At 53.1% G+C, this 14790-nt stretch overlaps 1 long non-coding RNA gene across 5 annotated transcripts; it reads right to left on the reverse strand.

The window, feature by feature from the left end:
- Positions 1-717: 717 nt before the first annotated feature.
- On the reverse strand, positions 718-13734 carry LOC109455622 (uncharacterized). Of its 5 annotated transcripts, none has more exons than XR_002138685.2 (5): positions 11487-13734; positions 10727-10904; positions 9186-9407; positions 7411-7601; positions 718-3329 (listed from the first exon to the last, which is right to left on the reverse strand). It is a non-coding gene; the product is annotated as an uncharacterized LOC109455622 (long non-coding RNA). The 5 variants fall into 5 exon arrangements; XR_002138684.2 differs by having other exon boundaries at positions 718-1214; positions 2315-7601; positions 11487-13716; XR_002138683.2 differs by having other exon boundaries at positions 718-1214; positions 2260-7601; positions 11487-13716.
- Positions 13735-14790: the final 1056 nt, after the last annotated feature.

Genomic DNA, 14790 nt, shown 5'->3' on the forward strand with positions numbered 1-14790 from the left:
AGGGAGGCCGCTGGCACTAGCCAGAGCCACCTTCTGGCCGTGGACACAGGGGACTAAGGAATAAGTCCTCTCTGGGCCTCAGGTTTGTCCTGTTAGGTGGGGACCGTCCATCTGGAGGGCCGCTGGGGCCTGCAGACGGGGGCTGGAGAAGGTGTCCCCCACCCAGAGTCCTCAGAAATACAGTGGCGGCCTGCCTTTTTGTTTGCAGAGCTGGGGGTAGAGATCAAGCTGGCGCCCCCTCCTCCTGCCAGCCAGCCCAGACAGAGGTGGGGGCGAGAGACTCTAGGGAAGTGAGTCACGCCGGCCAGGCAGAGCGCGTCCTTCCGGCTGACAGCTGCAGCGGCAGGTTTCATAGGTAATTATGTAATTTACGAGGCTCCCGCTCGGCCCGCGTCTGAGTCAGCCCGGCTGTGTCGTGACCAGGCGAAGGCTGGCAGAGCCAGGCGTGGGCACAGGTTCTGCCCCTGGGCCCTGGCCTCTGCCCGGGGAGGGGGCCCCGGCAGTGGGGCTGGTGGAACCATCTAAGACCTGAGACAAAGGAAGCATGTGTTTTCCTGGCCCTGGCTCCCACCTGAGAATGTGGGCTCACACACAGAGTGAGGCACCCCAGGGAGGCCTGCTTCTGGAAGATGCTCCCTGCAGAGTCCTCCCTGGGCAAAGAACAGTGACTGTATGAAAATCACTCCTGAACATAAAGACACACACACAGACTTTGATGTGTATAATGCAGATTTATTATCCAAATGGCCTGACAACATTCAAAGAGTTTGAAAAGGAAGAGCAGGAATTCCTGCCTCCTACCCAGCGTGTTCGCCTCCCAGCCCAGCCGCACTGTCTGGTGGGCGAGCGACACAGGTCATTTGCTCTTTTAATTGAGTTTATTTCACTCAGGACTTCTCCCCGTGCCCAAACAGTCCTCCCCAGCCCACAGTGACAGCTGGGCCTGTCCCGCGAGGGTTCGCCTCCTGGTACCCAGTTAGTGTCCTTTAAAGGTGGGGGGCGCAGGCCCCCTCCTCTTTCCTGGGTGAGGCAGTAGAGGGTGCTGGTTGGAGAGCGCTGTGCCTCCCTCAGCTGGGGCACGGGTGCCCTCGCCCTTCTCCAAGGACAGTGACCATTTTGGAGTTGTGTGAAGCAAGCAACCGGGAGGAAAGCACTGAGACTCTGGATGGGCTCAGAGAAAGCAGGGCTCTCAGAGGAGCAGGCGGGCCTCTGAACTGAAAGAGAAGGCAACACAGGAGGGTGTCAGGAGGGAGGACCCAGAGCCTACTCAACCAGCCCAGCGTTTTCCTTGGATCCTGTAACAGCACCCCACAATTCTTATCACAGGGCCCAGCTAGCACAGAAGTCTGCACCCCACCCTGAAATGGGCATGCCCTCTACTTCCCCCTGCCTCAGTTTCCTCACCTGGCATCTACCATCCTAGACAGAAAGTGGACAGAGACATCGGGCCCTCAGGGGTGTTAGGCTGACCTCCCCTCTTTTCCTTCCTTTCCTTCTACCATTTCTTCTCTCAACCAGCCCCCCACCCCACTCAGGCCCCCCTTCTATTTTTCCTGGCTAAAACCTGCCACAGACACCACCACACCCGGAAAGAGATAAATAAATAAAAGAAAAACAACCTCAACTGTGAAAAGCAGTCCAAATCTGAAATTTTTCCGGCCTGAGTTAATTACACTTTAAATTGGCATGTTTACTGATCGGGGATTTCAAGTTAACAGAGACACCCCCCCCTCCCCAACTGTTTGTACAGTAAAACTCAGCAGGCTGGCGGGCTCCCCCAGGCCTTGGCAGGCCCCGCCGCTCCCCTGCCAACAACAGAGCATAACAGAAACATCTATTTTTGAGTGTCAGAGAAAACGAAGATATCACAGATGGTGGAAGCAGCATTCTGGAGGGTTTCCCACACCCCAGGCTCTGTGCACCTTCTCAGCAGTGTCCTGCCCCAGGGGAAGACCAGGGGACCCTGGAAGCAGGGCCCGCTCAGGCCTCCCCCACGCTGCAGCACTGCCCATGTAGGGTGTGCAGGGAGCTCTGGGAAGGGGTCAGGAGGCCCTGTTTTATTCATTCATTCATTCATTCATTCATTCATTCATTCATTCCACAAATGCTATTTGGAGCCTGGAGAAGCTACATTGAGTCAGGTGGCATCGCCCCTAATAACAGGCTTAGCTCTCTCCTAGAGCCAGTGTGCCCTGGGCAAATCCCGCCTCTGCTCCAGATCCAAATGGGAGGCAACTAGCTGTCGTGATGGGCACTTACCAGACCCAAGAATGACTCCAGGGTCGGGCCAGGTGCCCTAGCTCACAGCTCTCACCTCTCCAGGAAGAAGTGGTCTGGTGTGGCCACCTCTGGCTCAGCCCTTGGCTCATGGCTGAGGTCAACCAAACGCCCTGTCCATGGGATGTCCATGCACTAGGTACCTGCCAAGTGTTGGGTCCAGGGTCCAGCATGCCTACAAAGGGGAGACAAGGGCAACAAGCATGGCACAGTGCCTTCCCTGGGCTAGGTTCTGAACCAAGCACAAGGCCCCACGGTGACCAAACCATAACGGTCCCTGCCCTCATGGAGCCTACAGGCTGGGCAGGGAGATAGGTACCTGTTGATCAAAGGATCAGAGGACCACAGATTGAGGCTCTGTGTGCGTACTGGGGTGGATCAGGGAAGGCTTCCTGTAGGAGACAGCATTGGAGCAGACGGAGCCTTGGAGGATAAGGAGGGGTGGGAATTCTAGGTAAGGGCACAGCTTGGGCAAAGGCATGGCAATTGGTGTGGAAACAACTATAGCACCAAGGACACAAGGTGGGCTTTCAGATGTCCCACTGCCTTGGGATCATGCAGTGAGTCCCATTTGGATCCTGCAGCCATAATGGCACCAAAGCCCAGCCCAGGCTGGTCACGTGGACCAGCATGGCTCCTGTCCTCTCCACCACCCACGCCGGGGCTTCAGGGCGGAGCTGCTTGCTCACCCAGCGGGCCTGCCCTTCCCCGGGGTCCTTCCCCACCCCAAGCTCGACACTCACTGCCGGCCGCTGGTGGGGCTGCGCATGCGTGGGCTCCCTCCATGTCACCTGGTAACGGGAAAATGATGAACGAGCCTCCATCACACCCTTGCTTCCTGGCCCTCCAGCCGTCTGCACGGTGACAAATGGCCCCTCTGCCTCCACAGGGTCTTTTCAGCAACCTCGACTGCAGAGCCTTGGCGGCGCTTGGTGGAAATTTATGTCCATCTACCCCGATTCTTCTTCATTTCTCTGCTTCTTCATTCCAAGAGCACGCTTGTATTTATTCCTTCCACAAACGTCCTCCCAGCGCCTCCTGTGAGCTTCCTCCTGGAGACAGAGATCCGATTCAATACACCCTGACGGGCTGAACACCTCTGTGCTGGTGTCTGGACAGCTCTGAGCCAGGCATTAGCTGAGCACCTACTATGAGCTGGCACTGCAGAGCTAAAGCCCTGCTTCTAGAAGCTCTGTGGCTGGGCAGTATTGAAAACTCAGGTATTGAGGAATCTCGCTTGCTGTTTCTGCAGCCGTGGCGTGCTGGGTCACCCCCAGTTTTACAAAGAATGAAACTACCTATTTGCCAGAGGTGGGTCTCAGCACCAAAGTTTGAGACAACACTCAGGAAAAAGCCACAGCAAAGCATGCTACCCTCTTGGACCTCAGTTTTCTTATCTGTATATGGGTGTGAGTAGAGGGCAGGGACAAGAGGGGAATGAACTCTGGGTCCCACTCAGCCCTGACATGTGGGGTTCTTTGCATCCGAGGACCCATCAGTAATGAGACCTCCTTGGGGTTTCCAGGACCATACCAGCCACTGATTCTGAAGGGAGGTGTACATGCAAGGGTGGGATGATAACAGAGAGCGGGGGCCTGGGGGAGTCAGGCCGTGCGGGCCACGCCCTGCAGAGACCAGCTGGCTGGACTGAGCTCTCCGTTCTTGGTCGCCGGCCACGCTCACTAGATCTGTACACAACCAAGGTGGTGAATACAGCCCTCAAATGCGGCAGCAAGACCCGGTCAGTGTGGGGCTCCACTACTCAGATCTCCACTGTGCCCTGGGCCTTCTGACAGAGCCGCAGCCCTGTCCTCAGGCCAGACATGAGCCAGGGACCATGGGGACTGCACCCAAATGAAAGCACCCCCACGTCATGGGTGATGTCACCAAAGTGGAGATGCCAGGTGGATGCAGCGAAAAGCACCGTGAGAAGTATGGCCAGCTAAGCACTGAGAAAAGCAAGCCTAACTCATCATGCAGACGAAACTTGGGGACCCATCCGACGGGCTGCTTCTTCTAGGATAAAGCCACATGGCTTGCAGTGGGCAGAGTGGCTAAGAACAAACAGCTTGGAGCCAGACCTCACCCCAGCTCACATCTGGGTGATCTTGGATGAGTCTCAACCTCTCTGTGCCCATTTCCTCATCTGTAAATCAGAGCTAGCACCTCCAGGGCTGACGGGGAGCAGTGAGCAAACCCCCAAGACCGGAGACAGGTGCAGGACCAAGGCTAAAGCCCATTCAGGGCAGCTATTCTTTTGCTTCCTCTTTCCCCTTGAAAACAGTAAGGGAAAGGGAACATAGGCCCAGTTTGTCCAGCAACTTCCCAATTTTAAAAATCGCACTTGTGGAACGTGTAGGAGACACATTTCAGGGAGACAGGCCCTTGCCCAGGCAGACACTGGGGAAGCAGTGTTCACTGAGTGAAACCGGACCCGAGGCTGGGAACACGCAGCGCCTTGGAGATGACCCCTGCCACGGACCCTCTGGCCCAAGGGCCCTCACTGACTTTCATCCTGGCCGCCCCTAGGCCAGACCTTTTTCTTCAGCTTGTCAGATGAGAAAGGTCCTTTGTTTATTTTCTCTGCTCCTCAAACAATAGGTAAACCAGTAATTTAGCTTTTAATGACGTTCTGCACTGAGCAGCATGGGGTCACCGTTGTTGGGTCTAAAATGAGTTTGGAACACGCACGCTGCCGAATGTCTGGTACCCTGTGCTGACACTGTGTCTAATGCATAATTCTCAAGAGGCAGCTAAAGTACCCAACTTTTCTCCCAATGGTGGCCTGGGAGACACAGGGCAGGGCTGGGAGGAGTGTGCGTGAACGCTGTGGTGTGGGGATGGTTCCACTGGAGCCATTAAATAAGGCTAACATTGCCTCCTACCCCCTATACACATTTAATATATTCCAAAGATGTGTGGATGCATTAACAGCAATTTTCATCTCCAAATGTCTCCATTTAGTCAGTTCCATGCATAAAATATTAGCTCTGACACCATGGTCCAGCCTGTTAGAGATGGAGTTCCCCAGAGCAGCCTGCTAGGAACGCTGTAGCATTTACTGGAAGGTTGGGGGGGGGGTGCTCAATTGGTGTTGCAGTGTTATAGTGGGGCTCATCAGTCTTTTGGGGGTCCCAGAGGACCTCAGGAAAGTGGGGGGAAGAGCCCAGACCTAGCTGACATGCCCCTGTTGCAGCTCATTTCAGACTCAAAAAATGACATCCTTGAAGGGGCCGAAAAGGCAGAAAACCAAACAGCTTTCAAGAAACATGAAGAATTTCTAAGAACTGATTATCATGTTCATGTGTGCCTCACCACATCTCCCTGGGGGCCTCCTTCGTGCCCAGCTCTTTCCTGGGGATTAACTTGATAAGGTCCCTGCATTTGTTAGTCAGTCAATAAACACTCACAGTTCCTCTACTGCGGGCCTAGCCTGCGTCCTAGGGCTGGGGACACAGCAGGGAACAGGACAGGAAAAAACCCTGTCCTGAGAAATCCTACAGTCTGGGGGGATAGAGAAAGTAGACATACGTTTGCATAGCAGTAAGCTAGGAAGAAAATGGTAACAGGCAACAGAAGACGACAGGAAGCGGCAGGGCGAGGACAGCCTTGCTGAGCAACAGACATTTCCTCCCCTCCAGAATCCAGAAGCCCTGCTCTAGAAAAGGGGCTACTTGGGGGGAAGGAGTGAGCAAGAGACTGTGCTGAGTGTCCTGAGAAAGGGGTACCCAGGGCATGGGGGTGGGACTAAGTAAGGGCGGCCTGGACCCTGGATAGAAGGAGGAGGCTGAGGGCAGCCTGCACAGGTGAAGCCGCCTACGCTTCAGCTCCCAAAGGAGGACGGACGGACATAAATGGGGGACGTACTGTGCATCACCCGAGGAAGGGAGCGCAAGGAATGAGGGTGGCCAGCCGGCGCCTTGGGACACTGGGTGGGGCAGCCCCTCCCCACACGCTGGGCACAGAGGGATCCACAGGAAAAGGGGCCTGAGGAAGCCCACAGGGAAAGGGCATGCACAGAGCAGGTGATGGCAGCCGCTCAGAGAGGGCTTCCTGAGGCGCAGGAGACCATGAGCAAATACCAAACTGCCTGGTTTATGCTTTGGAGGTGCTCTTTCCATGGCCCTGGACTTTTTCCTCCACCAGGAGACCCTGATGTGGTCTGGGCAGGCTGGGGCAGGGCCGGGGTGCGCAGTGCGGAGGGAACTGTCAGGAGCACAGACGCCGGGAACCACTGACTCTGGAACTAGGGAGGCCGTTCCGTGGTGATTCCGGAAGTCCTCCGGAACAGATGGAGCTGGAAAACGAACAGGCCACGTGGCCCAGGTCCTACACCAAGTCCACGGGTCGGCCACACAGAGGCTTCTGCCGCCTGGAGTGGGCACCTGAAGTGGAGGTCGTCCGTGGCGGGATTCGATACCGGGAAGAGGTTGACTGTATAATATTCATCGTATAGAAAGTGAACACCTCACAGGCAACCTATTTCAGGTACCACGGAGCAGGGTGGACTCGAGATGGAGGCTTCTTCCTCACAGACGGCCCAGCCACCCACCCGGCTGCCTGCCCCTGAGCCCCAGGATGTGCGTCTGCTCATGCGGCGTCCTCCCTGAGCCAGCGAGCATGCAGGAAGCATGCGGGGCAGGATCTGACACTGAAGAGAGGTCGACCGTGTATTGTGCGTCATAGTGGACGCGAACGCCCATGGGCAACCTCTCCTCAAGCACCACGCAGAGCAGCCCCTCGAGGTCGTCCCAACAAGGAATGTCCTGCCGCGGGGTCTCCCAGGCACTGGGACGAGAGGGCAAGCAGCCAGGACACACCTCCCAGGAGCAGGCCATGCATACAGCCCCCTTGGAGGGATGTCCTGGAGAGCAGCAGATGCTCGCGCCAATGGGGGAGCCCCTCCAGGGAGCCCTCTGACTAATGACACTGGGCATGGAAAATAGACTGAACCCTCGTCATTCGTCACACGTCTAGCGAAAGCTTCATGACCAGCCTCCCCAATGCGCTCCACCCTTGTCTCTTCCCTGAGGTCAAGGAGCATTTCAGGAAGCTCTCCCAGGATGGATTAGGTGTTGAGGGTCAGTAGGGAGGGTGACAGATGTCATACCCAGAGCCCATGCAGTCACGTACCCTGGAGGTGGCCAGCCTCAGGCCTGGCCCTGTGCACAAGTCGTAGGTGGTACTGAAAACAGGCCATCTGTGTTATATTCGTCATTAATAAAGCGAACTCATCACAGACAACCTCTCCTCAAGTACCCAAAGTAACGCTGACTCAGGGACCAGGGCTGCTGCAGCAACGATGGGCGCCTCCCGGAGGGGTCCTGAGGGAGGATCAGACAGCACTGGTGAGAGGACACAGGCCAGGCAGTGCACACCCTGCCCTGCCCAGCCTCAGTGACCAACCCTCCCTCAGTACCCGCTGGGGCAGTGACACGAAAGCCCCCGCCCCTTTCCCACCCCCACAAGGGCTTCATCTCCAACAGGTCCTCCAAGGTGAGATTTGATACTGAGAAAAGATCAACCATGTATTATTCGAAGTCAAGAAAGCGAATATAACACGGTCGATCTCCCTTCAAGTACCAGGAGAGGTGCTGAGCAGAGGAGCAGCGGCTTGGCCCAGGCCCGCAGGCCGCAGGCTGCAGTGGGTACGGACGGCTAGTGGACCAGGTGAAGTACATTAGGAACAATTACTTTCCAACTGGTCGACCACCCATCCTGTACCCCAAAGCGGAGCTGAGACTGACGTTCTTTCCCGAAGCGCCACGGCCTCCGAGATGGCCTCTCTGGTGGAATTTGATACCGAAAAGGGGTTCACCGAGCAACATTCGTCGTCCAGATGCAAAGTTGCTCGGGTAACCTCTCCCCGAGTACCATGGAGAGGCTGGACGCTTGGACTAAGGCAGATGCTTCAGAGAGGCTGTGCTTCCAGAAGCCCCTCCCTCGGGCAGCTTGAGCACTGGGCACTCATGGCCTGGAACTTCACCCTCTACAAGGACCCCCAGTTGCCAAAGCCAACACTCCATCATGTCCCTAGAATGAGGCGAACCCAGGGACCCTTCCCAGAAGTTAAGTGGGAGACCCAGGTGGGATTTTGTACTGAAAAGTGGGTGCCCATGCTTGGGTACAATGTCCCAGATGCACCCCATGAGAGTTCACGGACACCTGAAGTGCCCTATCTGCCCAATTCTCCTCTCTAGGGTCTAACTGAGTGGCTCAGACCCTGCAGCAGAGGCAGCAGAGACAAAACCCTGCTGTGCCCAACTCTTCATCCCAGACCCCAGACAGGGGTGAATCCAGGGCCCCCACACAGGCACAGAGCCTCCGTCCGGAAGATGCCGCCTTGGGAGGGAGCTCAGTGGGGTCCTGCACATGACGCTGATGCCCAGAGCTGCACTATCCATGGTCCCACCAACATGCTTCTAGCCCCACACAGGTGTCACCATCCCCAGAATTGTTCAAAGCGTGATTAACACAAAAAATTGGTTGACCATTTGATTAGCTTCATAAAGAAAGCAAGTGAAACACCAAAAATGAAGGGGGAGAAAACAGAATGGAATTGCAGATGTCCTCTCTTCAAAAAAAGGCAAAGCAGCCCCAACATGAGAAACCAGCCTTTCCCAGAGTTGACACCACATCCAGAATGGGTTCCAAATAATGGGCTGGCCAGTGAGGGTTGGGGGAGCAGATGACGTATGCCACAAGCAGAGTCTGGATTCTGTGCCCACCACCCATTTTCCGAACTTTGGAGTGGGACCGACAGCAGAATCCTTTCCCTGACGTTGGCATGAGCACAGAAAGCCCTCCAGGTCTTGCTACAACTGCAGCAAGAGGCCAGCCATCTAAGGTCTATCCTAAAGAAAGAAAACACTACGGACAGCTTCCCTTCAGGAACCATGGATACTGACCTGCAGTGCAGCCTCTCTCCCGGAGCTGGCATCGCATCGCCTCTGGAAGTGCTCACGAGAACAGGCTGGACAGCGCCGGCTAGTGGACCGGATGACACACATCAACACATTCAGGGCAGATCCTGGGGCCGCCCCCATGCACCTACCCTGGGGAGGGCTCCCCCTGCTGGCCACCTCCTGAGGGTGGCATGGTTCTGGAAGTCCTCCAAGTCAGCGGTTGACCTGGAAAGAGATCCACCATGCAGTGTTCAGGGCCGCCAAAAACAAGCTCTTTTCACATCCCAGGTTGTGGTTTTGATCCCAGAAGCACCGACCCCAAGACCAACTCCCAAACAAGGCTCAGCCTCCAAGACCAAGTGACATTCTGCACCACTGAGGAGCATGTCCTTGGGGTCAGCGTGGATCCCTGAGAGGTGCCAACACTGGGTCCAAGGAAGGATAACAGCTGGGAACATCCCAGCCTCCCTGTGCATTCAACACTAGCACTGGACACAGCTGTCCTGGAGGTCCAGACCCCACTGACCAAGGACTTCTGTCTCACTCTGGAGTCAGCATGTCACCCAGAACCCCAGGGCATGGAGGGATACCAAGAGAGAGCAGACCAAGTGATGCATGCTACCAAAATGGCACACGCTCTGGTTCAGTGTGTACCCCCTTTACCAGCTTGTCACCCCGGAAGTCAGCAACCCGTCCCACAAGCACTCTGGGAAGATTTGGGCCAGAAAGAAAAGGTCAGTTGCATAAAGGACAGTGAGCTCTGACGCCATGTTCCTACTGACCCATCGACTCCACTCCAAACACATATACATTTAACCATCTTAATGAGAACTGCGCCAACACTGATTTTCATAAAAATGTGTTTTTCAGAATGAATTCCATTAAACTAATCCAATTCCCTGTTTAGCTTTCCTGACTCTGCTGTTGAGCTGTTTTCATTTCTTTTATTTCCCTTGTTATTTTCCCAAAATCATTTTCATTAGGATCAATTCTTTTCCATTTAAAAATCTGAATGCAGATTTGATTCCTCCAAGTGCTTTTGTCTACATCAAATATCCCTGTTCAGAGCTGCTGCCACTGTCAATTTCCTCTTGCGGCCGCCATGTCTGCAGCATTCTATTTCCCCAGGTCAAATGTGGCAGCTGAAATGCTGTCAGGAAAATTGGATTCTTCTGCCAATTTGTAGTCAATTGAACATGTTTTACTCTGTGCCATTTCAGTTGTTTTTAGTTTTATTTTGTGTTGATTATTTTTATCACTATAATTTAATACAAATGGGATGGAATACTAATAGACTCTATTCATTTCATAACCCATGATAAAATTGAGAATGCTGTTTGGCAGGGGATAAAAAGGGAGAGAAAGGAGAGCGACAGAGAGAGAGAGAGAGAGAGAGAGAGAGCAAAAAAGAGAGATGGGAGAAAAGTCACAGACAGACACAAGAGGGGTTTTGAGAGAGACAGAAAGAGAAACAGAGAATGAGAAGCTGCAACCTTTAAAATTATTGAATGTGAATTCTTTCCTTACCCACAAGGTCAAAATACCTTCAGAGAAACAGTAGTGGAGGTCTTTGGGATCAGTGGTTGAAATGGTGACGTAAAGAGGGTCCCAGGTCATAAGTGAAGCGGGTTCAGCACCGACACAACACCATCCTCACGTGCCCCAGCTGAGTCACACCAGGAATTGAGCTTGTGTTCTCTGATCACCCTTCGTTCTTGTTCACTGGAGAGGTGCAGACACCCACATCTATACCATCTGGTCTTGTTCATGGGAGATGTAGAGACCCTGAGCCTGCCACTGGGCCCCGGGAGCTATCCCGCAAGATTTGATACTCAAACAAAAGTTGCCTTTGTGTGATTCAACATAAATAAAGCGAATTCACCAATGGCAACCTCTGCTCAAGGCTCAAACGTCAGCATGGGCAACAATAGCAAGATGCCTCTTCACCGAAGGCAGCATTGCCTCCAGGGTCTGGCTGTGCATGCCCACCCCCATTGGTGGTGACACCAATTCCTCTCTCTCTGCAGAGGCTGGTACTACATCCCAGGAACCCCCTACGTGTGAGTGGAACGTGGTTTGTCATGAGAGAGTGCCATGCACAGCTCAAATGGCACCAGGGACCATCCCCATGAGCACAACCACCAAAGTCACGTGTCTTACTCTAGAAGGACACAGACACTGAGGTCCTACCCCAAAGCTGGGTTTGCCCTCGGGAAGTCCCTGAGTTGGGATTTCAAGAAGGGAGTGGCTGTTTCACATTCTCCGGAATTAGTGTGACCACAGAGGGTCCATCCAGCTCCAAACCTGCGGGGTCCCTGACTGGAAGACCAGCGACTCCTCCTTCAGGGTGAGCGGACCACGTCATCGGGAAGGCACAGGGTGACTACCGTCCTCCATTCACTCTTCCTTCTGGGAGGCCTCAAGGAGGGCATTCAATAAAGAAAATATGTCAACCAGCCATTTTTTCATTCATTCAACAGCATAGTTACCGTGCAGTAGACAAAACAGACAAAGACTCTGCTCTCAGGGAGCTTGCATTCTACTGGGGAGAGGACAAGAAAGGAAGATCTGTGATACAGTGACAATATAATAGTAACGACCATCATAAGGGTTCACGCTGATTCAACTTCACTGTGTGCCAGATGCTGTCCAAACACTTGGCCGATGTAGCGCATTTTCATATCCATGAATAAGTTTTAACCCCATTTTACAGATGAATGAACTGAGGCCCAGAGAGGTGGCCAATTAAGTAAAACTTGCCCAAGGTTACACAGCTAACAAACATAAGGTAATAACAAATGCTACTCGTGATTCTGCTCTTGTACCAGGAATAAATGAATCATGCCATGGAAACCTGTCTTCACACACCTTCCATTCTCACTGCCAAGAAATCCCCACCCCTACCCCCTCACCAGAGTCGGCTTTGCTTCCCAGAGGCCACCCTGAGGAGGAGGATACTTGAAAGGGCAGATCGTGGTGCATAAATCAGGTGTCTGCCTTCCCTTGGGGATGCCAGATTGTTGGAATGACACAGAAGTCCCTTTCCCTATAATGATGTGCCTCTGATCCAAGATGATTTCATCCTAAATAGAGGTTTACCAAATATGCCTTGTTCACTAGAGAGTCGTCAGAGAAGGGAAGGGAACCGTGACTAGAAAACCACGGTCTCACCTAAGTCAGGATCCTTCCTGGGACTTCGGGCTGGGTGACACACATCCCAAAGCAAGCACTTATCATGAGGTAAACGATCCAGTTCCTTACCCTGCGCAGGCGCCGGTGGAAACTTCCCCGGGTGAGGCTTTCCCAAGAAGAATTTAGTACTGAAAGGAGATTGGCCATGTAATACTCATCATAAATAAAATGAACACACCATGGACAACCTCCATTCGAGTACCCGACTAGGGTGCTGGCTTCCGGCGTGTCCCAGACAGCAGGCCTAAGGATGGATGGGATGCTGAGCATACGGGCCCTGGCGACACACACCCTCCGTAAAACAAGCTCTGAGGTCCTGCCCCATCCAGTCAAGTCCCCCCCGTGAGGTGTGGATCCCAGTGTCCCGTTCCAGGAAGCCACTCAGGGAGGGACATGCCTTAGCGAAGTGTGCAGAGCATCCTGGGCTCCACATAACGAGAGAGTCAGGGGTGAGCTCCCTGTCAGTCATGCCGTGAGTCTACAGTGAAACTACGACCAACCACCACAGAGGTGGACCACGCCGAGGGGAGTGAGCCCAGGTGACACATCTGTGGGAGGACATGCACACGTTCAGCCCGACCATCCATTCACATGTGCGGACACCACTCCAGTTCCTCAAGTTAGCACCGCCCCAGGATATCTTAAGGCCGGAGTTGATACTTAAAAAAAGGTCAACCATGTATGATTCATCCAAAAAGAAAGTGAAGGCATCATGGGAGACCTCTGTTCAAGCACCACCAAGCGGGTCTGCTAAGGCAAAGCTCCAGGAACTGTCCCGTGGCGGCGTCACGCACAGCGGGGCTCACCGCAGCAGGGAAGCACAAGGTCTGTGGTCAGCTGTGTCCAATGGACCCGCCACTTACCCTGGAGAGCAGCTGGCACCAAGGTCCCGCCCTGAAATGGGACTCGGCTCCAGGAAGCCTCCAAGGCAGAATATGGTGCTAAGAAACAGGTGAACCGTGTATGGCTCATCATGCACGAACACAGGGAAGCACATGGTAACCTATCTTCAAGTACGGCAGATTCGCGCAGAGCAGATTAGCCAAGGCTCTCCTCCAAAGCTGGCGTCCTCCGGGAAGCAGCCCTAAGGACAGAAAGGGCACTAAGATTTAGTGGACTGACTGACAAGGGGCCACGGCCAAGTGGCCCATCCTAGACCCTGCAGCAGCCCAGACGTCAACACCTTTGCCATGCTTGGCAGGGTATCTAAGAAGCACTTTGAGGGGGTTTTGATGTGAGGTCAAGTGCACACAAATTCATGATTTTGATCACAGCAGGGTACATTTCCTCATTTCACATTAGCCTCAAAAATTGACAGCAGTGATCCTTTCCTCACACAGGCCTTGTGACCAGGAAGCCCTCCAAAGCTGGAGTTTGTTCCAAAGAGGTTGACTTTGCAATACTGATTACAAAGAAAATGACAGCATTGAATACACACTTTATTATCCGATGGTGTGGTACTGACCTCAGCATTGTGGCCTCATCTCCAAAGGTCGGCACAACTTCCAACATGTCTCCCTGAGGATAAATTGCAAACTTCGGGTTAACAGTCCAGCAGACATATGGTCAAAAAGCAAATCCTCCATAGTTAAAGGGAAATTCACATACCTAACAAAAAGAACTGACTCCATGTCCATCCCAGCGGTTGGCACTGCAAAGAGGCATCCTGCCAAGGTGGAAGATGATACTGAGAAGGGGGCACCTGGGTATGGTTCATTCTAAATAGACAAATGCAGATTGCAAATGACAACAGCAAGACTTCACATAAAGATGGCAGCGTGGGGCCAGATTACAGACTTTTTTCCTCTTCCATGATATAATAAAATGATAAGTGATCGTTTAGCCCATGAACGGGCCAATGCATGGAATAGAAAAGTACTCATAGAAATAATAAGACATCCTTGAAACAAAGAAACAACTAACTTTACTAATCAAGAAAGCATGATATGATTCAGACGAATTGATAAAGAAAAACAGTGACAGTCAGATCCTGTTAAAGAGCTAACAGAGAATCCTCTCCTCCACAAATGCAGAGAAATGATGGATAAAACAAAAATCAACTGGTACAGCTGAAAGGAATGAAAAGAAAACCCTCAGCTGCTAGTAAAGACAGAATTCAATTCAGAACAAGTTTACAATCTGCCGACAAAAGACCTAAGGGACTCTGCACTGGAGGCTCAAAAGGTCTGTAGTCATAATGTCCAATCAGGAACTGGAGATGTGACCTTGGGCCCAAGAGAGGTGGGGACCTGGAACGGAAAGGGGGGCCAGAAAACGCTATACTGGCCCAGAGAAATGACAAGAGAATATGTTTCTGCCCAAGCTTTGGGTAGAATGAGTTCTTCTTGCAGAAACAATGCTCCAGGACAAAGATGTGGTGAATACTTATACCAGCCATAAGGTATGGGAATGCTTA

Source organism: Rhinolophus sinicus, linkage group LG03, assembly GCF_036562045.2.
Source record: "Rhinolophus sinicus isolate RSC01 linkage group LG03, ASM3656204v1, whole genome shotgun sequence".
NCBI lineage: Eukaryota > Metazoa > Chordata > Mammalia > Chiroptera > Rhinolophidae > Rhinolophus > Rhinolophus sinicus.